The 25,261-nt window shown below is 38.8% G+C and overlaps 1 pseudogene; it reads right to left on the bottom strand.

Moving 5' to 3' along the window:
- The window catches only part of LOC102184561, a 57,781-nt pseudogene extending 34,732 nt beyond the window's left edge, over positions 1-23,049 (bottom strand).

Here is a 25,261-nt window from a genome sequence, read left to right as displayed (position 1 = left end):
ACCATTTATTTTCCATCTTTCTATCCATACTTCCCTTATATTGATGGTTCAATCTAGTACGAATCAACTTCTAAAACACTTTAGGAATGCTTTCTCTCCAGGCCTTTTTTTTTTTAATACTGTTAATTAATCTGTGGCTGTGCTGGGCCTTCTCTCTAGCTGCAGCAAGGAGGCTGCTCTCTAGTGTAGTACCTGGGCTTCTCATTGTGGTGTCTTCTCTTGTTGGGGAACAGGGGCTCGGGGACACGCAGGCATCAGTAGTTGCGGCACGTGGGCTCAGTAGTGGCAGATCCTGGGCTCTAGAACATGGATCCAATATTTCTGGCGCCTAGGCTTAGTGGCTCCATGGCATGCGGGATCTTTCTGGATCAGGGATTGAACCCATGTCTCCTGCCTTGGCAAGTAGATTCTTTACCATGAGCCAGAGAAGCCCATTCAGGTCTTGATATTATGTCAATTGGCACTGTTATTCTCTTAATTGTCATCCTTTTATTCAAACTATGATCCGTTCAGCAATGCATTTCGCATCTATTTGCATGCATCCAAGTATTATACATTATCCAAAGGTAAGATCAGTTTCACAGGTTGTTATAAGCTGCTTTAGAAAGCGGTGATATCTTCCTTTGAGTTTATAGGGTATTTACTATATTCTTGAAACTTAGAATGGTCTGATTAGAGGATCTGTCAGGCCAAATTGGTGACTTTAATATCAACTGTGTAAAAATAAAAATTCTTGTCTGTTGGCAAATATCTTTTGAAGGATTGTGGGCACAATTTAGTAACTTTATTCCCTGCTCAGTTCTGATTATTTGCTGGTTTCAAAACTGACTTTGTCTTAGTATTCTTTCTCATCTTCTTCCATAGATATATAATCATAGTATAGCTACAGTAACATTCAAGATTTTTTTTTTTTAAGTAACATATTCTATGGGAAAACTAGTCGTAAAGTAATTTCTCAAAAGATTGTTCTTTTGTACCTACACCTTCCACCTACCAGATAAGTATGGTTTCCTTTTATCCCAGTAAGAGGAGATAAGGTAAATTTTCATCCATTTTATTTTATACACACACGGTAAGTTGCTTCAGTCATGTCCAATCCTTTGCAACCCTATGGACTATAGCCCGCCAGGCTTCTGTGTCCATGGGATTTCCCAGGCAAGAATACTGGAGTGGGTTGCCATTTCCTCTTCCAGGGCATCTTCCTGTCCCAGGGATCAAAACTGTATCTTTTATGCCTCTTGCATTGGCAGGTGGGTTCTTTATCACTGTCACCGCCTGGAAGTCAGAAGAAGGAAAGTGAGGCTTCTACTAGAGTTGGCAATATTTGGGCAAAATCTGTTCTTACACATTGATACCTCTGCTGTCTATTTAAGCAACCATGTTACAATTTGTGATCCCAACCCTCTCTTGCCTCAGGGATCCAGAAGCAGCCATCCTTAGGCTGGCTACTAGCCTTAGCCGTGGACTACTGACAGAGTGTAAGTGTACTAATCCAATCAGGTTCCCTCTTAAAACTCTAAATCAGACTATAGAAATGATTTACCAACTAAGAAAAGGGGCTAAACTTGAAAAAATGTTATGCACGTGGGCAGAGCACATACATAGATGAAACTAAAATGATGAGAAATCAGAGAAAATGGGTTGTGAGAAATGCATTCAGAGAAAAATCTGTAGCTCATGAGAGAAACAAGTTGTTGCCAAGATTCCCTGTGTCCTTAACACCATTCTGAATCCTAGTAGAGTCCTTCACTTTGCGTCTCTAACAACTTCAAGGAATTTATTTTTTGACAAGAGTTGGACTGTGAAGAGGGCTGAGCGCCGAAGAATTGATGCTTTTGAACTGTGGTGTTGGAGAAGACTCTTGAGAGTCCCTTGGACTGCAAGGAGATCCAACCAGTCCATTCTGAAGGAGATCAGCCCCTGGGATTTCTTCGGAAGGAATGATGCTAAAGCTGAAACTCCAGTACTTTGGCCACCTCATGCGAAGAGTTGACTCATTGGAAAAGACTCTGATGCTGGGAGGGATTGGGGGCAGGAGGAGAAGGGAATGACGGAGGATGAGATGGCTGGATGGCATTACGGACTCGATGGACGTGAGTCTGAGTGAACTCCGGGAGATGGTGATGGACAGGGAGGCCTGGCGTGCTGCGATTCATGGGGTCACAAAGAGTCAGACACGATTGAGCGACTGAACTGAACTGAACTGAACTGAACTGAGTATGTATAAATCATTGTGTAAGGGATACTCTGCTTTGGTATGGATAGCAGATAATGTGAACAAATTACACTAATTTTCGCTATCTGGAGGAAATGAAGACCAAGAACAAATTTCATAATAATGAATTATTTAGTCCAGAATGTATTAGACTTTTTGGAATGGCTTAGAAATAAAATGGTTTATCATGTGGGAGATTTATGTCTGCTAAGGAAAGTATGACTAAATGCCATAACAAAACTCACCCACGAAAAATATGTTTTGTTTATTTTTGAATGATAGCTTTATACATAGCATGCATCTGTAATTATTAACTTTACCTGAAGAAAATTGGGGCCAAGCTGCAATGTATTAGTTGGCTGTTTCATGTAATAAATTGCCACTAACTTAATGGCTTAAAGCAATGTGCATTTATTAGTTCAGGTTTTTCAGATACAGTCTGGTTTGGTGTGTCTGGGTTCTTTGCTCAGATTGTCACACTGCTGACATCAGATGTTGGCTGGTTGAGTTCTTGCCTGGAGGCTCAGTGGAAATATTACTTCCAAGCTCATTCTTGGCCCTTGCAATTGGAGGTGTTGAGGTCTTCATTCCCTTGCCATCAACAGAGAAATAGTCTCAGTCCTAGAGGTCACTCACACTCTTTGCCAAGCGGTCTCCTCCATCTTCAGACCAGCAATGGTGTGCAGATCATTCTTGGGTTTTGGATATCTGACTTCCTCTTCTGCAATTAGCCTCAGAAAATTGTTATTATTTTTTTTTAACTTGGCCACACCACACAGCTTGTGGGATCTTGGTTTCCCAATGATGGACTGGACCCTCTCCCTCAGCAGAGAAAGCATAGCGTTCTAACCATTGGAGTGGCACAAAATCCCTGGAAAATTCTAGGCTTGTAAAAGATCCTTGTGCTTAGATCAAGCTTACCTCAGTAATCTCTGTTAGAGTCTAGGTGGCTCAGTCGTAAAGAATCAGCCCAAATGCAGGAGACGTGGCAAAAGATGAGTTTGATTGTTGGTTGGGAGTATCCCCTATAGAGGGAAATGGCAACCCACTCCAGTACTCTTGCCTGGAAAATCCCATGGACTGAGGAGCCGGGTGGGCTATAGTCCATATGGTCACAAAGAGACAGACACGGCTGATTGACTAACGCTTTTTACTTACGGATTGAAGAAGAAAGTACAAGAAATTCTCAACCTATACATTCTTATTTAACTGTTAAGGAAATTGTGATCCAGAAAGACTGTGATTTTCCCAAGACAATACAGTCATTTGATGGCAGAATTGAGACTACAGTTTCTATCTCTGATCTCAGAACTTCATTTCTGCTGCTACCCTTACAATGACTGACACCCTCATTGTGTCTTATGCCATTCCCCCAACTGGACTCCAAGTACAAGAGTGAGAATCTGTTTAGTCCCTCCTTTTGCCTTGAAAAAAATTGAAGAAGTAGCCACTGTAAACCAAATTAAAAGCTGAGTCTATTTAAAATAAAAATAAAAAGAAGAGCATGACTAACAATGTGCCTGGTTATGATGGCGAGGCATAACAAGAAACATCCAGGACTTGAGTCAAGAGCGCAGAATACAAGCCTTTGGCTCTGCCATGGACTATCTTTGGACACAGATACTGGCAGTTAACCCCATGAACAGTTATAAAAGTATGAAGGAAAGATTAAATATGATATTAAGCTTCAGAATAAAACTTTTAACAATGGGCTTAATTTTATGCCTAACTCTGAGGTATTTATCATAATATACTTCCCGTTTCTCTGCACATTGGTGACAGTTAGAATTCATCCTCAGAGTTCTCTTTAGTTGGCAAAATACTTTCTTGCTCAGAATCAACCTTACTGCATTGACTCTGATTTGCAGAAGATGATAGCCAGCAGTGTTGGAATTATTCATGTGGACTATGGGCAGGGATTTTGGTATCTGAACTCAAGCTTAAAAAATCTGAGCCAAGGAAAACCCTTCATCAAAATCAAAGGACTCTAGATTTATTATTATTATTTTTTATTTAATAGAGCTCTCAAGTATAAAACAAAGAATATTCATTGCCACAAAAGGCTTGTTTCATCATAGTTATAAAGGATACTCCCTTAAAAGAAAAGTTTTACTTTTAGAAACATTAAAATAATCATTCAGAATGCTCCTCAAACCAGCTCTAGAATCTTGGGTGGGGGAGAATCATGGAGATCACTTATGGTAAACTGATCCTTTTACAGGTAAGGAAACTGAGAGCCACAGTTTAATTTATGGATGAAGGTCTTGAAAATCCAGGAAACCTCCCCCAGGTTGAATGTATTTTCTATCACATCATGCATAATTTCAAGTACATTTACTTTCATTTGTGGATCTGAAAATAACCTGTATTTTAGGATTGAGGAACTGAAATATTAAAATCATTCTACCCCAAGAAATTCTGTTTAAATTATTTTCATTATTATCAATCTAGAAACTAGCTTAGCTGTTTTAAAACATATATATCTATAAAATAACTGTATTCTTCAGGTTTCTCCACAAAAGTGTTTTTCAGGCTTAATTGCACATTGAAGTCATCATGGGAGCTTCAAGAAATACAGATGCTTCCTTCTCACTTTCAGAGATTTTGATTTATTTAATCTGAGTTGCGATCTGGGAGGGATCTTTTAAAAGGTTCCCTAAGTGATTCTAGCTAAAACTGAACCACTCTAAGATCAACAAAGTAGACAGGGTTGATAGCAAGAATTTAGGCTCTCAGGTGATACAATTCTGATGTCTTTGTTCTGTCTGTTGTGAGTTCCTTTATTAATTGATTAGAATGTTAAATGGAGAATTGGCACATTTTGCTTTTAATTTTTTTTTTTGCTTGTTTTGCTCCTACTTTTACAAACACTTTTGTCTACTGAAAGTCTAATTATTTGCTAAATACTGGTAATATAAATACAAATAACACATATTCCCTGTCCTTAAGGAGTTTCCTGTCCCAGTAGGGTCAGATTAGGAGGGAATCATGTTACTAAAGATTATAAGACACAGGGAAAAGTGTCAAGACAAGGCCTGCATGGCTGATTTTGCCCACTGACATTATTTATCTATAGTAATAGTTGTGCCTGGAACATTCTATCAGGGCATAGTTCATCTGAATGCAGGATATCATTTTGTGATGAACAATTAAAACAGTTCTTGGATAGGATGGCTGGTTTTCCAAATTCACTCAAATAACACGGATGGAGAATAGACACCTTTCTCCCTCATCATGCTGGAAGCGTGTGTGAATTTGTATGAGTCAATGAGTCAACTGGCATTAAGGAACAGTCAATGCAGTTCAAGAAAAACACTTCTGGTGATTCCTGAACACACCCCATTCATTCATGCTTCCCTCCAGCAACTTGAATACTTCTCTCCAACAACATAACCAGGCAGATTCCTGCCAGCCTTTGGGGTGGATCTAGAAGGTGTATAAATAGTAATGAGGAACAGATGAAAAACCTTGTTTTCATAAATGACTTAAAGTAAGTTAAAATATGAAGTCTATGCTACTGAAAGGAATCAAAGAAACAATTTCACTTTGAAGCACAGAATCCACTTTTTACTTTTATTATAGTGTATGTATATAAGAAGTAAAGTTTAAAAAATACTTGAAAAAACAGCACAATCAACTAGCAATAAATCAAAAATTTATTTTCTCTTTTTGGTGTATATAATAGGAGCTATTGGGGCTTCCCTGGTGGCTCAGCTGTAAAGAATCCACCTGCAATGAAGGAGAGGCAGGAAATACCAGTTCGATCCTTGGGTTGGGAAGATCCCTTGGAAGAGGCCGTGGCAACCCACTCCAGTATTCTTACCAGAAAAATTCCATGGACTGAGGAGCCTGTTGGGTTGCAGTCTATGGGGACCCAGCATCAGACAGGACCAAGCATGCAGGCACAATATGAACTATTACACATCAACTTCACATACAAGCTGGAGTTTAAAGAATAAAGCTGTATATGATGGGGATTGACCAAAATTAAGATTAAAATTCCTGGAAAAGGTACTAGATTAAGTTCTCTGAAGTTAGAAACATTCATAACTGTTAGTATAGCATCTGACAGATTTATTTGTTGAATGAATGAGGAGATATCTTCAGTTTGTAAGCTCAATGTGCATTTGCCATTTTTCCCATTTGAAAGTGCTCAGAATCTGGTTTTAGTGTTTATTCTTAGGTCATCATATTTAGAGCTTTTTAGAAAAAAGTTAGAGACTTATAAAAGTCTGATTCAATGATATTAGCAGTAAAATTAGTAATTAAAATTAGTAATATGTCTTTATTGAATTATAGGACACATTGAACTGAACATTTTAACACTAATAGATAATCTTAAATTAAATGAATACCTAATAAAATAAAAATATAAAATAAAATTTGATATACTTTGTGATAGTTTAATTCATATTTTCTCTTTAATGTTATATATGCATTGGATTTATATGTTGATTTCCAAAAACTTGATTATGGTTGGATATTAACTATACAGTTTGTGAATATATATTCTTGGTCAGTGGCCTCTAATTTTCTTAGCTCAAAGTTGGCAGTAATCATTGCAGACTGTATAAACCACTTAAAATGATGCCTTTTCTTTTTTTGTCTGACTGGTAACTTAGCCAACTATACTCAAGTTTTACCATTCAAAATTAAAATCAGATGCTTTCTTAAGAGCATAGTAAAGCATTGCCCAGAGAATTCCCACTACTTCTCTCCATTCACACTAAGTATAATGTTCTATCACTGTGGGGTTTACTAGTATCAAGAAGATGTCAAAAATATCTTTTCCTGAATTTAAAAAAGATCACCCTTTATCTCAGCTTCACTGTTAGAGATGGGGAGAGTTCAGCTCCCTTAAATATTTCATTTTTATGTTTATGGTAAAAATATATATATATTTATAAATATGTATATCAACAATATGTCTCAATTAATAATAAATAAAAAGAGCAAGAAGTTCTACATCATTCTTTTTTGGCTGCCAACTAGTCATTCAAAAACCTTAATATGTACATGGGTGAGAAAATTGGCATTTTTGGAGCCAAATTTTACTTGATCAAGATGTATTTATGTAGACCAAAGGTATAAAACTGGAAAAAAAAAAGGCATTTAATTATTTCACTGTATCAAATTAATCCATCTTTTTCTTTACAGAATCAGTTCATTTGGTTTTTTGTCCCATGAAAATTCACTAAACATTAATTACATGACAGGCCCAGTGATTGGCTCTAGGTGTGCAGTAGTGAGAAAGGTGCCCATGGTGCCTGATGTTGCCATGACGTATTGGGGAAAGAGAGATGTTCTCTGGACTATGGCACCAATTTTTATTTAATATGTAGCACTGATAAGTGGTATGTAGAAATTGCATATTCAGCTACCAGAGCACATAATATGAGGGTCTTGACCTGCTCTGTGGTGGATGAGAATTCTTACTCCAGAAAGTAAAATTTGACCTGAATACCTATTCTTCAAAGCTGAGACAATACCCTATGCAGAAAGAAGAGTTCTAGCAAAGGCCCTGCAGTGGGAGAGAGCATGACATTTTTAGAAAGTGAGAAAATGCTAGTGAAGGTGGAACAAAAATCAAGAGCGGATGGTGTAAGATGAAGCTGCAGATGTAGGTGATGGCAAAACCATGTAAGGTATTGTGTGCTACATGAAGGCTGTAAGTCTGTTCTCCATGGGCTGAAAAGCCATTGAGGAGTTTCTAAGCAAAAAAGAGAACAGTGATGAAATTTTAACTGAAAACATACTCTGATGGTAGTTTGAAGAAAGAATTGGATTGGAATAAGAATGAATGTGAAGATAGCAATTATTAGGCAATTCAGAAATTAAGTCTTGGGCAAATGGAGGCCTATACCAAGGTGGTGAAAGGCAGGTTAAAGAAGTATGAATCCACTTAAGATATATTTAAAGACTGAATCTAAATAATTCATTGAATATGGAAGTAAGGAAAAGAACTACATTAAGTTTCAAATTTATATGACTAGGATATGGATTATCAATTGAATTGAGATAGAAAACACCAGAAGACAATCAGGTAGTTGTTTTGGTAGAGGGGAATTTATTTTGTTATTCATTCATTTGTATTGTTTTGTTTTGGTAGAGAGAAATCGGGAATTTGGCTTTGGCTATGTTAAGTCATCACTTCATGGGAAATAGATGGGGAAACAGTGGAAACAGTGTCAGACTTTATTTTTGGGGGCTCCAAAATCACTGCAGATGGTGACTGCAGCCATGAAATTAAAAGACGCTTACTCCTTGGAAGAAAAGTTATGACCAACTTAGATAGCATATTCAAAAGCAGAGACATTACTTTGCTGACTAAGGTCCCTCTAGTCAAGGCCATGGTTTTTCCAGTAGTCATGTATGGATGTGAGAGTTGGACTGTGAAGAAAGCTGAGCACCGAAGAATTGATGCTTCTGAGCTGTGGTGTTGGAGAAGACTCTTGAGAGTCCCTTGGACTGCAAGAAGATCCAACCGGTCCATTCTGAAGATCAGCCCTGGGATTTCTTTGGAAGGAATGATGCTAAAGCTGAAACTCCAGTACTTTGGCCACCTCATGTGAAGAGTTGACTCATTGGAAAAGACCCTGACGCAAGGAGGGATTGGGGGCAGGAGAAGAAGGGGACAACCCAGGATGAGATGGCTGGATGGCATCACTGACTCAATGGACGTGAGTCTGAGTGAACTCCGGGAGTTGGTGATGGACAGGGAGGCCTGGCGTGCTGCGATTCATGGGGTCGCAAAGAATTGGGCATGACTGAGCGACTGAACTGAACTGAACTGATGATGAGTTTGGGAGAAGGCAATGGCACCCCACTCCAGTACTCTTGGCTGGAAAATCCCATGGACGGAGGAGCCTGGTAGGCTGAAGTCCATGGGGTCGCTAAGAGTTGGACACGACTGAGCGACTTCACTTTCACTTTTCACTTTCATGCGTTGGAAAAGCAAATGGCAACCCACTCCAATGTTCTTGCCTTGAGAGTCCCAGGGACAGGGGAGCCTAGTGGGCTGCTGTCTATGGGGTCGCACAGCATTGGACATGAGTGAAGTGACTTAGCAGCAGCAGCATGTTGAGCTTGAGGTGCATCTAGGATATGAGGAGCTGTATGGTTTTTCATTATGGTTCTATATTATACATTTTTCCCCTGCTGTCTGAAAGCAGAACATTCCTATGAAAGCTTTTATAAGCTGAAATGGCATAAAACAAAGACACAATTACCTTAGAGCACGTCTTGCTAATGGATGCACACAACAAATTGAGATAAATCACAGATGCTTCCTTGCTCCGTTCAAAGTTGTGGTGTCTAAATGTTGAGATGCTGAGTATAAATCCTGGGAAGGAGGTTGGCAGCACCAGTCTCATTGCTCAGAGTGTAGGCTGCCTTTGTAACCGGCTTGCTATAGTATCCATGCTGAACACTGTTTTCACTTTTCACCTTTTTTTAAAATAAAGGTAAAAATCCTCTTTGATTTCTTTTGGTTAGCAAAAGTAGGTACTAACATAAGTTTGGAAGACCTGTGTATCTAATCACCAGTTGACTCGATCAATAATTGAATCTGTAGATTTAGATGAGAGTGTAGAACAAGAAGTCTTACAGTCTAGGCATGAAGAACTCTAATAATGGGTTGAGGAGGCTGAGAGTTGATCTGAGTTGGGAGTATAACCAAAAGGGTACTCTTGTAGGCAAAGGAAAGAGAATGCTTGAAGGAGGAGCTGACTAAAAGATGTTGACACATTTGAGAGGTTACAGTGATAATGAATTTTTTTTAAAGATGATTTCAATATAAAATCTGGCCAATAACTCAGAAGTCTGGAAAAGAAAGTCTGACTGATCAGTTTAACAATGTAGATGTCCTTGGGGGGTGAGGATAATTTTATTTTTGTTTTTTAGGTTGGTGGAGTATACTCAAGGATTTTACATTCTAGTGAGAGGGATCCAAGTGAGAAAGTGTGTCAACTATATTAGAATATTTCTTTGTATCTGTTTTGTGTTCACGCTGCATTTTTTATTGGAATATAACTGCTTTACAATGTTGTGTTAGTTTCTGCTGTACAACAATGGGAATCAGCCATGTGTGTGCTAATTCACTTCAGTCTTGTCTGACACTTTGCTACTCTATGGACTGGGGCCCTCCAGGCTCCCCTGTCCATGGGATTCTCCAAGCAAGTGTATTGGAGTGGGTTGCCATGCCATATGTGTACATATATCCTCTTCCTCTTGAGCCTCCTTCTTACCCCTTCCATCCCATCCCTCTAAGTTGGTTGCTGTATAGCACAGGGAACTCAGGAGTTCCATTTGGTGTTCACTGCACTTTTCCATTTCTGTTTATAAGGAGACAGCCAGGCCTTGGCAATCCCCTTCCCCGAGGGAAAGTTTATTCTGCCTTTTAGAATATTGTTTTCCCTAAAGCTCCTTGAGAGGATCATTTTATAGGGGTAGAAAGTTGATGGGAGGGGCTCTGCCTACTACATCAAGTGGAAGGAGGGTGAGACAGGCTCTCAAGGCTTGTAGGGGTCTTATCAAGAGCTCCTCAAGCATTCATAGTGGAGCTTGTGTGGGTAGGAGCTGACATCTTGAGAGTCCTATGACTGTTGCCAGAAAATTATGGGAATGAGCCAACAAATGATTTGGCAGTTATTGTCGAGGATAAGCATACTGCATGCTAATTGTTTGCTTGTTGTTTTATCTCACCAGAAGCAAAAGTTACCCATGTTCAGCTTGTAGATTCAGATTTGTCTGAAAGCATTCTTAATTATCTAACAGGACCTTTCTTCATCTTTAGTGGAGTTCATCTGTTATTTTTCGTCTGCTTTTATCACAGTAAATTTTTAGTTTGATTATTGAACATATTTTGTTCTCTCGTTTGTGTTACTTCTGTCTAGTCAGGATTTTATGTTTTATACTAGATGTGCACTCAAAGATTTAGCTATTTGTTTTTAGGTAGAAGTACTTTTTGCTGTTGTTTTGCTAACAGGCAGGACAGAAATGTTTAGCACAGCAAGAAGACTGGCCCAGCCTCCAATAGTGAATATGAGTTTATAATTAGCTTATTTAACATTAGACCTTGAACTACAGCTTGAGTTATTCAGTATTCAGAACTTGATCATGATATATTCAGTTGTTATTCTTGAATAATAACAGTACAAATGTAGATTAAAGGAGGTTTAATGCACTGAATCCTATAACTTTTAGATAAAACATGAACTATTTCTATTTTTATTCTCTATTATATATTGGTATAATAGCACATTTCCATCAGTCAGTTATTTTAGAATTATATTCAACATTCATCTCCTCAGCAGACTGCAGTCTTTCAAAGTGGACCAGCATGAGTACTGAGCACAATATTCACAGTGATTGCCTGGAAAATAACAAGCTCTCAGTCAATATTTATTGAATGAATGAGTGGGTGGATGGATAAGTTATATTTTCTACTGAAACATTTTCCCAGTTCTCTAAGGTACTATGATATTTCCCAAAAAAAGACTTAAAAAATTGGATTCTTATCCTTTTGATTATTCATTCATTTAACATTTATTTAAAACCTGGTTTAAGCCAGGCACAGCACTGGTAGCTGCTTTCACAATTCACAATGCAGTGTGTATTCTCATCATACTTAGAAACCTACTGCTTTGACTGCCAAAGGAAATTTCTGGACAGAGAAGATGTTTGGCTGTGCAAACAGTGGCTTTCCTCCTTTCCATGTGTCCTAGAAAGAAATTCAGAGAAGGAAATGGCAGTAACTAGTCAATGGCAAATATGTTTTAGAGATTATATGTAAGAAGAACTACACTGGCTATGGTGTAGTTATAAATAAGGAGTACTGGGAAAGGTTCAACATGAACACATGTTTGGATCAAACAGTCCTGTTATACAAAAGACAGATTGCTGGAAAGGTAACCCCAGCCAGGAGATTCACTCACTAGTGACTGTTCTTATTAAAGCAGTAATAGCCAAAAATATTTTACTTAGTGTGGTATTTATATTGCCCTTGCTATTTATGGATACACAGTTGGACTTTTCCACTGTAATTCAGGAGAAAGGCCACCCTGATCCGCGTGAAAGTATATACATGTGCTAAGCTGTTGCCTTGTTAGCTCGCAGAACAGGTAATGTTTACTGAGAGCAAAGGTCCTGGCTAGGGTTTTTACATATCTTTTCACATTTTATCCTTGAAGAGTTTCAGTGCAGCAACTTAATAGTAGTTCTGAGGAAAGATGAAAAAATTAAGACTCAGTGATTTTAATTTGCCTAAGTCATAGTAAGCCATGAGGTCAGAATTTGATTCCAGCTCCCTGACAGTTGACATCTTATGACCACACCATTATGCAGATTGGCCAAACATTCACTTGCTATACATGTTCTAGTCCTTAAAGAAGACCCAAGTATAAAACACAGTGAATAAATCAGGGCATTTTATCTACTGCCTAAACAGGCTTATCTCAGGAATGAAAAGGTAATTCAATACTGGGAAATTTACCATAATAACTTCTGTCATTAAAACATTTAAGGAGAAAAATCGGACTTCCCCGGTGGTTCAGTGATTAAGAATTTGCCTGCCAATGCAAGAAACAGGGGTTCGGCCCCTGGTCCAGGAAGAGCCCACATGCTGTGGGGCAACTTAGCCCGTGAGCCACAACTGCTGAAGCCCGTACACCTAGGACCTTTGCTCTGCAGCAAGTAGCTACTACAAGCCTGCGCACGGCAGTGGAGAGTGGCCCCTGCTCACCACAGCTAATGAAAGCCCATACGCGGCAACAAAGACCCAGGGAAAGAAAATAAATAAAGGAGAAAAGTCTATCATATCAGAAAATGCTGCCCTCCAAAAAAAGCATTTGCTAAACATCAGCAGCATCTCGTCTTGGTAAATAAAGAAATAATAGAAGAAACCTTCTTAAACATAATAAAAAAATATTAGTCATTTTTAGGTTATATCATTAATTCTTACAGTGAAACTGTGGGGTAATTCTTGGTCACATCTAATTTTGAGATGCAAAATTGTGTCTATAAATTTTCATAGTTAAGGGATTTTCCCAGAGATCAGTGATGTGATGCTAAAGGTTTAACCATCAGCTTTGTGGAAAAATAAATGAGTACATATATACTGATACATATGTTAATTGTATGTATAGATAAATTTATGTTTACACATAACCTTACTGTAATTTTTACTTATACAGAAGATGTATACTCTCTGCTTTTTAAATTTTTCTTAGTGGAAGTAGGGAGCAATGTCACTGGCTAACACTGAAGATGGGGAGACGTTGGTTTGAGGAGATTGGATATATGAAGTAATCATTTATGGGAGTGGGAGAGCCAAGGCACTCTGCAAGCATATTAGGCTTACTGCTGAGACAAGTATGCAGGAGAATAAAAAATGAGAGCTAGCATCATATAAAATATCTTCTAACAGAGTAATTCTGTCTTGTGTCTTGGCCCTTTCCTTTTATCTTTACGACAAACTATGGTGGCACTTCCTTCTCTGAATTAAAAACTATTGTGTGCCTCATATCCCATAGTTCTTACTTTCTTTCACAAATCTTTGCTTTAAGATGGTATCATTCTAGGGCTTCCCAGGTGGTTCAGTGGTAAAGAAGCCACCTGCCAATATACAGGAGACATGGGTTCCATCCCTGATCTGGAAAGATCCCACATGCCAGAGAGCGACTGAGTCTGTGCACCACAGCCATTGAGCCTGTATGCTAGAGCCCAGGGGTTGCAACTCCTGAAGCCTGGGCATTTCCCGAGAGTGCTCAGCAACAAGAGAGGCCACAGCAATGAGAGGCCCGCGCACCACAACTGCAGAGCAGCCCTTGCTCTTCCCAACTAGAGAAAGCCCACGCAGCAATGAAGACCTGGCAGAATCAAAGATAAATAAAAAAGATTTAAAAGTTGCATTGGATTTATTTAAAAAAAAATGTTTAAAATGAAAAGATTGCATCATTCTATCTCTTCCTACCACTATCCCATTCACTCCAGGTCTCGCATTCACTACATTAAGCTGCACAATACAGGCAATAGATCAACTTACACGGTTAAGAGATAAAAGAATTTGTTATTTTGCCTAGCAGTCCAGTTGTGAAGAGGGTTTCAGAATTAGCTGACCTTGAAACTCAATGATGTAATTGTGAATCTAGTTTATTTTGGTCTCTTCTCCCAGCCCCCATGGCCATCCATTTCTCCAGCTTCTAAGTCAGCATTTCTCATGTGGGAGAGATTTTACCCCCAAAGGGACATTTGAAAATATCTAAAACTTTTGTCACAGCTGGAAGGCGTCCACTATCATCTAGTTGTAGAGAACAGGGATGCTGCTAAACATTCTGCAATTCCCTACCCAATTCTGGCCCAAGTAGCCCAGATAATTCATTGAATAATTGTTTCAGTAGCAATAAGGCCACATGTTTATTTATATCCAGTGGTAAGAAAGGAAAGGGGATGAACTTACTTTTCTGTAATTTGTTTTTGAGACTTCCTAGAAGCCCTTTGAATACCTTCTTTTATGCTTATCAGATAAAGATGATTAATGGACTCATCCTTTAATAGAATCACAGGCAAAGGGGCTGACATTATTAGGAGTACCTTTAAAAGTGAGTCAAACCTTGGTCACAAGATTGTATTCATGCTACTCGTTGATGTTTGGTAAACTAGATTTGGGGTGACAACCACAATTGTTATTTGAATTACATTTGCAACTAATTATACTAGTAAATATATGGATAAATATGGTTGTAAGGAGTTAATAGATGATTCTGTTCAGATGGAGTGATAGATATTTGGATTTTCTCTTAATATCTAACAGCTGCTAGGTGGGCAAGACAGCCAAGAGATGGCAGTTAGATTATGCTTCTCGGACTTCCCTGGTGGCTCAGATGGTAAAGCGTCTGTATACAATGCGGGAGACCCAGGTTCGAGCCCTGGGTTGGGAAGATCCCCTGGGGAAGGAAATGGCAATCCACTCCAGTACTATTGCCTAGAAAATCCCATGGACAGAGGAGCCTGGTAGGCCCCAGTCTATGGGGTCACAAAGAGTCGGACATGACTGAGTGACTTCACTTCACTTCACTTCTCACACTGTACTTAGCACTGGCATTCTCCTAGGCTTGAATAGATAGATATCACTTTGTGGTAAAGAAGGTTAAGATGAGAAATAAAAATGCTACAGAAGGACAAGCTCCAGATGTCTGCCGAGATCATGCTCCAGATGTGTGACAAAGTGTTGCCTACCAATAGTACTGCAGAAAGCATGCAATCAGCAGTTTCCTGGCAACCAAAACACCAACAACAGAACCAACTCACAAAAAGTATGAGAAATCAGGCCACTGTTCTTTTTCCTTCTTTTAAAATCTTGAGTAGCAGCTGGCTTAGTTTGTTTACGTGATTAAAAATAATACCTGTATTAGAGTTCTCCAGAAAATCAGAACCAATAAGTTATGAAAGGAGGTTTTTTGTTTGTTTCTTGAATCTCATTTTGACTATAATTAAACCTATATGCTTAAGGCCTATACGAGCTTCCCTGCTGGCTCAGATGGTAAAGCGTCTGTCTGCAATGCGGGAGACCTGGGTTCGATCCCTGGGTTGGGAAGATCTCCTGGAGAAGGAAATGGCAACCCACTCCAGTGTTCTTGCCTGGAGAATCCCACGGATGGAGGAGCCTAGTGGGCTGCAGTCCATGGGGTCGCAAAGAGTCGGACATGATTGAGCGAGTGCTTTGCCTTTGCCTTTCCCTTTGCAGTTTTCCAAACTGTGAAAGGCAGTAAGTTAGGAGGAGTGCTTTAGTTCCTCAGGTAGATTTTCTCTTTTTAAGTAACATTTTTCTAAGTAATGTAGGAAGCATCACTACGAACAAAGCTAGGGGAGGTGATGGGATTCTAGTTGAGCTATTTCAAATTTTTAAAGATGATGCTGTGAGAGTGCTGAACTCGATATGCTAGCTAATTTGGAAAACTCAGCAGTGGCCACAGGACTGGAAAAGCTCAGTTTTCATTCCAATCCCCAAAAAATGGCAATGCCAAACAATACCGCACAATTGCACTCATCTCACACACTAGTAAACTAATGCTCAAAATTCTCCAAGCCAGGCTTCAACAGTACATGAACCATGAACTTCCAGACAGTCAAGCTGGATTTAGAAAAGGCAGAGGAACCAGAGATCAAATTGCCAACATCCATTGGATCATCGAAAAAGCAAGAGAGTTCCAGAAAAACATCTATTTCTTCTTTATTGACTATGCCAAAGCCTTTGATTGTGTGGATCACAAAAAAAATGTGGAAAATTCTGAAAGAGATGGGAATACCAGACAACCTGACCTGCCTCCCGAGAAATATATGAGCAGGTCAAGAAGCAACAGTTAGAACTGGACATGGAACAACAGACTGGTTCCAAATAGGAAAAGGAGTACATCAAGGCTGTATATTGTCACCCTGCTTATTTAACTTATATGCAGAGTACATCATGAGAAACGCTGGACTGGATGAAGCACAAGCTGGAATCAAGATTGCCAGGAGAAATATTAATAACCTCAGATAGGCTGATGACACCACCCTTATGGCAGAAAGCAAAGAGGAACTAAAGAGCCTCTTGATGAAAGTGAAAGAGGAGAATGAAAAAGTTGGCTTAAAACTCAACATTCAGAAAACAAAGATCATGGCATTTGGTTTCATCACTTCATGGCAAATAGATAGGGAAAAAATGGAAACAGTGACAGATTTTATTTTCTTGGGTTCCAAAATTATTGCAGATGGTGACTGCAGCTATGAATTTAAAAGGTGTTTTCTCCTTGGAGGAAAAGCTATGACCAACCTAGACAGCATATTAAAAAGCAGAGACATTATTTGCCAGCAAAGATCCATCTAGTCAAACCTTTGGTTTTTCCAGTAGTCATGTATGGATGTGTAAGTTGGACCATAAAGAAAGCTAAGCGCCAAAGAATTGATGCTTTTGAACTGTGGTGTTGGAGAAGACTCCTGAGAGTCCCGTGGACTGCAAGGAGATCAAACCAATCAACCCCAAAGGAAATTAGTCCTGAATATTCATTGGAAGGACTGATGCTGAAGCTGAAACACCAATACTTGGCCACCTGATGTGAAGAAATGACTCATTGGAAAAGACCCTGATGCTGGAAAAGATTGAAGGCAAGAGGAGAATGGGACAACAGAGGATGAGATGGTTGAATGGCATCACTGACTCAATGGACATGAGTTTGAGCAAGCTCTGGGAGTTTGTGATGGACAGGGAAACCTGGTGTGCTGCAGTCCATGGGGTCACAAAGAGTTGAGACTGAACTGAACTGAATTATTATATAGGGATAATATTAGATGACTAAGTAAGTGTATTCTTACTGAACTGTGAGTGACTGAACTGAACTGAACTGACCCTGGAATAGAAGGTTAAGTCCTTGAGTGATGCTTACTCTTCTTCTTGATGTCCTATAAATTAAATAATATGATGTAGAATTAACCATGCTTAAATACCATGTTACAAAATCAGTAAGTGTATCTTATGTTATATGATAAGAAAATAGGGAAATAAAAAGATATACATATATACGTGTGTGTGTGTGTATATATATCCTGTACACACACACACATTCATAGCAAAATGAAGAGGAGATGCTGATGACTATTATAGTTCTCATTTCTGTAACTTGTCACAATGTCATAGCCAATGTTTATAATCACCTCCTTTTGATACTCATCTATATCCCCTTTGCTTTCAGCAAGTGACCCAATAGACACTTGAAGAGTTCCCGTTTATTCCAGGCACACTCTTCCTTTCCTCTGTTGTGGAGTAGAGTATTTGAATGTAGCATGTGCATGGTACAACTCTTCTAAAGAAAGGGCTTTGGGTTTCTTTTCTTGGCTGTAAGCAACTATTTCTTTTAACGCATTTTGTTAAAATCTCCCAGCATGTAGCTATATTATTATTAAAAGTTTTGATGTCATCATTGGTGCTCCATCAGTTTTATTTTTCATAAATAATTTTTCAAGGCCTTCTTAGTATATAGGACTATTTCATTATATTGAGGCATTACAAGATATTGGTTAAGACCATGAATTATGGAACTAGGCTATAGGACTAAATCTTGACTGCATTATGATAGCAGTGATTTTGTGTGGGATATGGGAAAGTCTCTTTATCTCATTTTATTATGCATAAAATCTGCCTAGGAATAACATGAACTCTATAAGGATGTTGTGAGGAGTAAAGAAATTTTTTCCATTGGGAATGCTGAGAATAGATCATGGCACATGATAAGAACTCAAGAAACATTACCTATTATTATTTCCATTTTTTCCTGATTTTATAATAGAAGGCAGTGGAAAGATAGAACTCATAAACCTACTTGACTCTAAAGTATTTTTGTTAAATACACTGATTTTATTTAGAATTTTTGTAATATATATATCAGGGATGGATTAATACTATAACAAACCAAAATTAGGTAATTTTGACCTTGATAAATAATATTTCTGAGTGATGGATCATTGCATGCAGGTGTGACACCTGTTTACCTACGAAGGCCAAAACTTTCCATTATCTTATTTATGTAAAAACTTGGCTGTTCAAAAGCAGAAAGGAATTTTCCAGAAAAAACACCTTTTGAAACTGTGATTTACTTCACATTGCATCAGGAAGAAGAACATACAAACTCTGATTTAATGATGCATTCTGCAGCTGGGCAGCTTGACTTGGAGGGGAAACGAGGGATTAGTTGATGAGCTAAAGAGAATAAGCAGGTGTGTGTACTTGTGTATAGTGAGTGCAGTAGCGGAGCTAAGAGGAAGCAGAAGTGACAAGGTGGGACTGGAGCATACTTGAACAGTCAGAAGTTTCGGGGTGAGTGGTATTGAGATAAAGGATGGTGAGTAGTTGTTTGCAAATTCACCCTAATAGTTGAGAGAAGGCAGCACCAGGAAGTGCTGATGTGTGCATTTGGGAAAATTGTTTGGAAATGTTTCGTTTTGTTTAGACCCAGAAACAGGCTCAGAGCTGGAAGGGACCTAAAAATTCTGTCTCCAAAATCATACAAAACAGATGATGGTTGGCTATGCTAATTATAAAACCCTCCCAAGGGAGATTTTCCACCATCTAAAGAAACTTCAGATGATAAGTGACAGCCATCATAGACATATGTACATCTCAGCAGTCATTAAGGCAAATAAGAGAACAATGGTAGATTAATATTTGCATTAAATGGGACAATCCTATTATATCCCACTGTCTCTTGCCCAAATTTGAGTCATCAATTTAAAATAAAAACAAGGATTTTCCTTCCATTGTTTTAAATTAGAGAATGTAGGGGATTTGTGCCTCCCTCCTTTGTCCTGCTGGCTTTGATATCATCAGTTTTTGTTCTCAAAAACTCAGTTTTAGTATTAGGCTCCTGGGCCAATTGCATCTGTCATTCTCTAGTCATGATAATTGTTAAGGGATGGAAAACTGTAATGAAGTTAAGATGTTGCTTTGTCTATCATCTTGAATTATTTTCCTACAGAATTTTACAGAGAAGGTAGAGATGAAAAGAATAAAGAATAAATCAAATGGCCAAATTAAAAAAAAGCAAAAAGATGTAAGAGTGAGCATATATGAAAATAAGTTTAAAAGATATTTCATCCATGACATTTTATAGGTTGTTTTCTATAGAATTAATGTCATTCAAAAAAATTGTTTGGAGCCTGAGCCATCCTATTCTCTAGTGAAGTTTATTGCCATCTTTGCTGTAAGACTTAAGACCAGAGTCCAGACTTCTGGCTGACTCCCACAGGTACCCGCTCTGAAATTCCTAGATATAGACTAAAACGTTAGGTGTCCACTCCAGCCGATCATTTTGTTACATTTCATGAGAAGTAAGGATACAAAGACATAGTAAAATTCCTTTTATTGGGGGTTAAAAACTAGATAATAGGGAATGGCATGGAGATTCCTCTTAGCAACATCCTTGATTCACATTCCTACTCCTACTATTCTAATTTATTAAAAAATTTGCTTCTTGCCACTGTATAGTTAACCCTTTCACCCCGTTTTTCAGTCTATGGGGGTAAACTGGGCACACATATGAACCTCTATTCCATCCACTGCTGCTGCTAAGTCGCTTCAGTCGTGCCTGACTCTGTGCGACCCCATAGATGGCAGCCCACCAGGCTCCCTCGTCCCTGGATTCTCCAGGCAAGAACACTGGAGTGGGCTGCCATTTCCTTCTCCAACGCATGAAAGTGAAATGTGAAAGTGAAGTCGCTCAGTTGTGTCCGATCCTCAGCGACCCCATGGACGGCAGCCTTCCAGGCTCCTCTGTCCATGGGATTTTCCAGGCAAGAGTATTGGAGTGGGGTGCCACTGCCTTCTCCACAGATCCCACTAAATGGTAAGAATATTAACATAATGAGTTCCTTTTAATACTGTGAACCAGAGTGGATTCCTCCAGGAAACCAGAGATTTAACAAGCTTTTAGAATTCTGAAAGTGGAAGGGATTATATAATAGATAAAGCAGATGGGTGAAAAAACTCACAGATTAGAACAGAGGGAAGATATTGTGGAGCTCTTCCTAGCTGAGCTGCAGAGAAATTCAGTTTGGAGCTGGGGGACGATGAAAAAGCAGGACTGGGAAGAGCCAAATGTACATGGTCTAATTTGGCTCCTCATCCTCCTATGCGTTTTGGGAACAGAATTCTAGAACACTTGTTCACAGATGGAAATCCCAGACTTACCTTCTATATAGAGTAATAGATTTGGGGAAGGGTTTGATCACAGTCTGGGCTTCCCATGTGGTGCTTGTATAATGAGGGCAAAGAACCTGAAAGGACACCATTTTCCACAATATTATAGGAAAAGGGCTTCCCAGGCGGCACTAGTGGTAAAGAATCTGCTTGCCAGTGGCAGAGATGCAAGAGATGTGGGTTTGATCCCTGGGTTGGGAAGATCTCCAGAGTAGGAAATGGCAACCCACTCCAGTATTCTTGCCTGGAGAATCCCGTGAATAGAGGAGCCTGGTGGGCTACAGTCTTGGGAGCTGCAAAGAGTCAGGCATGACTGAACATGCCCACACATAGGAAGGATAGCGCCCGTCAGAAGTGTATTGACGGAAGTTGTCTACTTCCAAAGTAGCATACGCCTTACTTGGCATTTGTGGAGTTTTTGAACTAGCCTTCTGACTCCCAGGTATGTAGCATAAAGGAAAGTTTAGTTTCAATGGGAACTAGCAACTTACAAGGGGACACTTAGTCAGTACTTCCTGCATAGATAGTCTGATAGAGACTACTGAAAAGGATAGCAATTTATTTATACTGAGTTGAATCAAATTTTATTCATAAATATGAATTGTTAATGAAAGGTTATTAGATCTTTGGAGGATACTTAAAAACCTTGGGAAAGGAAGACAAAGATGGACAAACAACAGATCCCAGGTATAGAAATAGTGCAAGAAATAGTAGAGAATTAAAAAATTCTAATACATATTCTTAGAGACGTTTGAGAGATTGTATCATCCATAAAGCAAAAAGAAGTTATTAAGGAATAGAAGTAATCATAGACCAAGAGGAAGTCAACATTTTTTTTTTAATGCAGAAACATTTAAATAACATAGACTAATTTTAGAAAAAGTTGAGCAAAAGGCTCAGACCTCAGTAAAAAGAGAAAAAAGGTGGAACCAAATTAATAGATACAGGAGACACAGAGAACCACATTCTAGAACATGATGTAGCTGGCAAGAATGGGGAAAATGGAATAAGGAGAAGGATAATCAAGTAAATATTTAGTCAGAGGAGGCCACAGGGAGAAGGGACATTTGTGCAAGAAAATGAGAGAATGAGTTTTGCATTCCAGGCAGAGAGGACTGGCTCTGTGAAGGCCCAGAGGAAGGGATCTGCCTGCTTATTTGAGGACCAGCAAGAAAGTTACTGCAAGTAGAGCTGAGTGACCAGTGCTGAGGATAGTCAGCCATGTGATAAGAAAAGTAACTAGGGCCAAAATTTCTCACAGAGTTTCTTTTTGACCAATGTCATCACACCCAAAGGTGAATGGACAGGGACACAGTTTTGAACAAAACAATGAGATGATCTGACCTATATTTTAAGAGGATGCCACTGGCTGCTTTCTTTGGATAGAGTATGTTTTGAATAACTTTTTCTTTTTTTTTTTTCCGGTGAAGACTGTGTGGGCTGCACTCTGGGTACTTGAGTATTTGAGTTCTTTCTATTGTTTGTATTGCATGAGTAAAAGTGTCCTGGGTCCGAAACTTTTCAGTTGAAAACTCAGCACATGTCATGCTGGGATCTTCCAACATTTAATATCTAGAGATGAGATGATTCTTATTTTTCTGTGTGCATGTTGTGTGCTCAGTTGTTTCAGTCACGTCTGACTCTTTGTGACACTATGGACTGACTGTCGCCTGCCAGGCTCCTCTGCCCATGGGATTTTCCAGATAAGAATCCTGCATTGGGTGGCCATTTCCTTCTCCATTCTATGTGTGTAGGTCACATTATTTTGTCCTTTTAGAGAAGTCTCTGATTTTCTTTACTGTTGAACCACAAATATTTCACCAGGGATATCTAAGCAGTGGTCTTTTATCATTAATTTCATACACAAATCTAACCTTTTTATAGTTGTACTGCAATGTTGATTTGGCTTTATCATATGTGACTATCTTATATAATCCTCAGAACAACCCAGTGAAGCAGCTAATATTATCTCCATTTTACAGATGAGTAAGTGAGGCTTAGAAGGATCTGTGTCTTGCTAGAATTCTAAAGCAGTATGCTATGTACTTAATACCTCCGCCAGTTGGTTGAGTCTCCCACAGACTGGCTTGGGATGAGTCTTGCTCATGCTTGAAACTTGTTGAGAAGAAAGTGTTAGAAGAAAGTTGGAAGGGAGGCCAGACCTGACTCTGGGGAGAACATGATCACTGTAGGGAAAGGGACACTGGGAATGTCAGGGGCTTTCTCAGCATCCGCCCAGCACTCCAGAGACCCTAGTAACCCTCACCTCAGGAGAAACATTGATGTGGGGCCTGAAGACACACTGAGCCCTTTAATTTCTATATTCCAGCCTTTTTGTAGATCATACTTTTAGATAAAACTGTCTGATGTTATTTCCTGAAATATATCTTTGCCAAGACATGTTTGGTTATAAGTGGTGCTTGTTTAAGTACATTAAAAGCTCAGAAAGGATGGCTGCCTACCAACAGCCACTCTCAAACTTTACATTTTTGCTAACTTTAGTCCAGTTTGTTTGAGCGGTGGATTGAGAGATCCTGACCTCCAGAAAATAAGGAAATCTGTCAAACCTAATAAATGAATTGTAATTCATTTGTTTTACTCTTCATAATTTTATTCTAATTTGATAGAAGCACAGTTTTTCAGACTGCCTCCAGATGGAAATGACTGAGTGATTAGAGAGAAATTCTCCTAGAAGGAAGTGATTCAGGAAAAAATATTAATTTCTGAGTAAAAGAAACAAATTTGAGACAAATGTCCAATTAGCCTCTTCTTCCTACTCTGAAGATGAACATTATGATGTCTTGAGCTATGGCAGACATCTATCATCAGAAGACAAATGGGAAGACAATATGAAAATATGGCAGAACAGAAGGGGAGAAAAAGCCAGGATCTTTGATAAAATCCCTAAGCTGCTGGACCAACACTGAGAGAGTTTTTGTTAGTGTTAGTCATTCCGTTGTATCAGACTCTTTTCAACCCCATGGACTGTAACTCACCAGGCTCCTCTGTCCATGGAATTCTCCAGGCAAGAATACTGAAGTGGGTTGTTATTCCCTTCTCCCAACCCAGGGATTAAACCTGCACTGCAGATATATTCTTTACCATCTGAGTTACTAGGAATTCAATAAATGCAATAAAAACAATAAATACTTTTATAGTTTAAGCCACTGTCGGTCAGGTATTCCGTTATTTGTATCCAGTAGTATCCTAACAAACCTAAATGTTTAGAGAATAGTATTTGATGAGAGTTTTGGAATACTAGATATCTTGGACTAAAAAAATCAAAGCACCTATTTCCTCATTAATGGGTATATTTAGACAACTTGTTTTAGCTATAAGTTTATATGAAACAATAACAATAAATACGGATATCTATTTATTGTATGTTGGACTACTATGCCTTTGAATTTGTCCTTTATAAAAAATATCAATTTGGAGCACCAGCTGTGACGAGTACTGGTTCTGGTTCTTTGTGTTTGTTAGAGATAATTTTATAGCAGAGCCCACTGGAAAGTCTAATTCCAATTTGATTTGGGTCAATAGTCACAGGGCAATTCATTCTTGCTTATTCGATTCTGAAACGTGCTTTTCTTTTTTTTAATTTTCTTTCTTTTATTTAATGATTAAGGTGAATTCAGATGCTTTGGCAATTTTTGCCTTGGGTGGTGATACTGTTTTATGCCCCTCATATATAGACAGGCATGTAGATATCAGAACATTGTAGACATTGGGTTGGTATTAGACAAACTCAAATGTAAATCTTTAGCTTCTTGATTGGAGCTGGGGTGAAAATAGCAGACATGGGAAGAAAATATATACCATTAGCATGCTCACAAAACATTGCTGGAGCTGGTTGAAATAACCACATCAGTTTGACCACATATGTCAACTATGTGTCATAGTTGCTATAGAAGTAAGATAATGTACAAAAATCTTTAAGAACCCTGAAGAAATCCTTTAAACATATGTCCTTTTAAGACTACTGTTGCTTCTATCCTACAACTTAAGAGGGGAAAAAATTAGGAAAGCTTCAGGGGTCATCCACTTGATTACTAATGAGCTGGGAATAAAAGTGATGAGTAACATCCAAAGGATCCTTACTGTTTAGTCTTGGTTAAACACCGAGAGATGTGCCTAGTCTCTAAGTATATAAAAGATGAATATACAAAGGAGAGGAACCAGCTGTTTCCCTTCTTCACTGGTGACTGAAAAGGCAAAAATGGGCTCCAATTGTAACTGTCCTGTGGACAGAGACCTAGGCTAAGTCTAAAGCTGTGTGACAGGGAAACAACATGCCACTCCTTTCCTCAGAAGGATAT

The sequence above is a fragment of the Capra hircus genome, chromosome 2, assembly GCF_001704415.2.
Source record: "Capra hircus breed San Clemente chromosome 2, ASM170441v1, whole genome shotgun sequence".
Taxonomy (NCBI): Eukaryota; Metazoa; Chordata; class Mammalia; order Artiodactyla; family Bovidae; genus Capra; species Capra hircus.
The sequence above is the reverse complement of the archived record's forward strand: the minus strand, read 5'-3'. Positions and strand labels throughout refer to the sequence as shown.